The sequence below is a fragment of the Octopus bimaculoides genome, chromosome 5, assembly GCF_001194135.2.
Source record: "Octopus bimaculoides isolate UCB-OBI-ISO-001 chromosome 5, ASM119413v2, whole genome shotgun sequence".
Taxonomy (NCBI): Eukaryota; Metazoa; Mollusca; class Cephalopoda; order Octopoda; family Octopodidae; genus Octopus; species Octopus bimaculoides.
In genome coordinates, this window is record NC_068985.1 from 11997675 (window position 1) to 12001086 (window position 3412).

Genomic DNA, 3412 nt, shown 5'->3' on the forward strand with positions numbered 1-3412 from the left:
TCTCTCTTCATCTGTTCGGTCTTTTCTCTTTTCGAAGAAAATATTTCTCCCAGCGATCGCTATTTTCTTCTCGTTCAGGTCTTGTATAAATCGTTTGGCCCCGATTTATACAAGGAGACTAAAATGGCATCAATCCAGTCTTGAGGCACTTTCGCAGTTCTCCAACAGTGACAAATTAATATATTTAAGAGTTCAAACATTTTGTCATCCCCATATTTCAAGACTCCTGCACAGATTGCATCAGACGCTAGAGACCTTAGGTTCAAATGACATCTCTTCTATAAATGGAAGGTGTTCGATCTTTTCTATCGTCCTCATGTCAACAGATGATGGTCTATCAAAAGTGCAGAAAATGTTCTACCCAACGCTTATGGATAGAAGCAAACGTCCATTTGCTGTTCTCACCGGAGCTTTTGAAGAAGATTTTGGGCCACATACCTCCTTAGCATAAGAGTGAAAATCCTTGGCATCATTTCTATGAGCTGCTTCTTGTGCCCCTTTTGCTCTCTCACTCCCCCATTCCTGATTAATTTTCCTTAGAGCAGAAAATTGGCCCCTCTCGAAGACCCTGCAAATAACATCGACGGCTTCGATTGCAGAGCTTTGAGAAACATCGAGAAAATCAAATAATACTATGGCATTTCCAGCAAAGATCCCCAGGCGTGTACGCATCAGCTTGCTGCCTCTTCAGGGCTTCATTGTTTTCCGACGCTGCAGCAGCGCAACAGATGGCTGGACGTGATTGCAGGAGCTCTCCAGAGACTCAACGTCACCATGGAAGTTTCGGATCGGCTGGCGCGGGACCGATAGTGATGCGGAACACTGGTGGACATGGTCGGCTCTTCGCATGGTGGCGTCTCTAGGACCACTTATCTGAGATGATTCCACCCTCATCAAGCTAGAGTACGAAGCACAGCGATGTTCACATCTAGGAGTGATAGTTGTGGCAATAACATTTGGTGTTTCATTTTGAAATAATGCTGGATTACAACAGGTTCGATACCAAAATGTTCTTAACTACTCTTCTAATCTGAATAACTCCTATAATTTAAGCTTTTGTATCATTAATTTATTGATATATTCTTCTTCCTTATGATCCGCATAAAGAAACGCAACTGATCGCAAGCTGTCACACTCCTCACCTACTGCTTAAGCCGTTGAGTAACACGTTCGCTTTGACTTTAAACACAGGAAAGTGGCTTTCTGCATTCGGTATAACCAAATCAAATTTGGTCTTGTCCAAATATGCAGAATTATTAGCTGATAAACATGGAAAATATTTTGTACATTTATGAGGTATCTTATCCCCTTTGTACTGGCTCCTGCAGCCCTCTTTCAATATGCGCCAATCATGCTATTCTAGTAATATTTTCTAGCACATAAACGAGGGCTGGTTTACCAAGATGGCACTTAAGTACTTGCAACTGCCTTTGCTCTTTTGGTGGACGCATAAATTCCTCAAAGCCTGGAGACATCACCTTAGGTCACTACGTACTCCGATGAAATTCAGTAAATACACAACATAACAAAGATATCGATCTCACATAAATACGTGCTTTGTGTATTCGGTACGTAAATACATTATGGAGTGTAATTATACAAATTATTGACCTCACAAGTTGAGAATCTTCCCGCCAAATTTTGTCTGACCTACTTTGGTTCATGCCACTTTATACATTCCTTCCTCTCGTAGCCACAAAAAAAATGAGGAATCTCCATTCACCAACGTTAATTATGTCATTCAATAAAGGAAGTATTTTTCTAAATTATACAAGAAAGTGTAGCTATAACGTAAGTATCCTGTAGCGTAAACTGTTAGAGTTCGGTTTTAATTTCGTAATTTAACGGATTAAAACGCTGTAGGATGCCATAGAAAATATGTATCTGGAAATCGAGCAAGTATGATGAAAATATCGGTTAAATGATATCTATATATACTGGAATAGTACTTATTTCGCAAAAAGAAAAATAGAAATCGAAATGAACTCTATATAACTGATAAATATCTAAACATTTCATACAGAACAGATGTCAAAAGACGAAATAATTCAAGAATCCATGGAAATAAAACAAAAACAAACAAAATACACACAAATATATGATTTTATTTTATTATATTTACTTCTTTATTATAATACATTTCTTGCATTTTTTACAAAGTCACCCGTAGAAAATGAAATAAATGGGACGTAGGAATTATTCGCGCTGCATGGGGTTTCCGGAAAAATGCACACATAGGCATTTATAAAGATGTATGCATACCAGTGTTATTTAGCCTCCAGGTTAGCTTTTATCTAGGGTGACAGATTTATAATAACAGACATTCCAGACGTGACCATCCGTCCTTTTCTGTCTTAGATGCCTCATGTTGTCCAACATGTTTCAGTTCATTTCAAAAGATAACAGAGGCTGCATGGAAAAGGACCTTCACTATCGTAGGATTATATTGTTTCTAAGAAGGGAAATGATTGGAGGCATGGTGGTTTAAGACTGCTAAAGCTATGTCTATACTTACCGGGGGAATCAATACATCGTTAGAGCGACGGGTTATAAGATTCATATTGCTGCATGTCTTTGTTTGTGTGCGCGCGCACGTGTGCCATAATCTCCTTCCTCAATTCCGATGCAGAATACTCCAGATAAGGAATCCAGTAAATAACCTACTAACTGAAATTACGTGGAAAGTGCTTAAGTATTCCGTTGCCACTCAATTTCATAAGCATCGAACCGTCCGTGACTAAGCAAAGATTATTTTCTAATATGTTGGCAAGTGGTATTCAAAAGCTTGGATTCAGAAGCTAACCCTTGACAGTTCAACTTTGCATGCATCGAGGTACATATAATTACGCAGACACACATATATGTATATATTTGTAAACACGCACACAGAGACATCTCTGCATATAGATGTAGTACTAAACCACTTTCAGGTTTATTTTCACGTGCAGGCTCTTCTATTGATCTGATTTATTTTTGTGGAAAACATCCCAATTATATGTAAACCACAACATAACGTTGAACGACTGGCCATTAAATATTCCGGTTTACTAAGTCACATTGAAATACAAGTGCCATTGAGAAAAAGTTCACAATGCCTCATGCGTTAGCGAGTAAGAATTCATGTAACGCATATCTACGTTCACGTCAATCATAATTGCTTGAAAATAAACATGTTATGATATACTTCAAACTACGAATATGGCGGAACTAATTGAAATATTTCTAAGTGACGGAATCATATTGATTAGAGAAAGAAGCATAAACAACACTGCATACCTATAGATATCTACATGTAACCATTATATCATTATATATGTATATACATTCAAGAATCTATCCAGATTTATGGAATTCTCTCTCACTCTCTCTCTCTCTCTCTCTCTCTCTCTCTCTCTCTCTCTCTCTCTCTCTC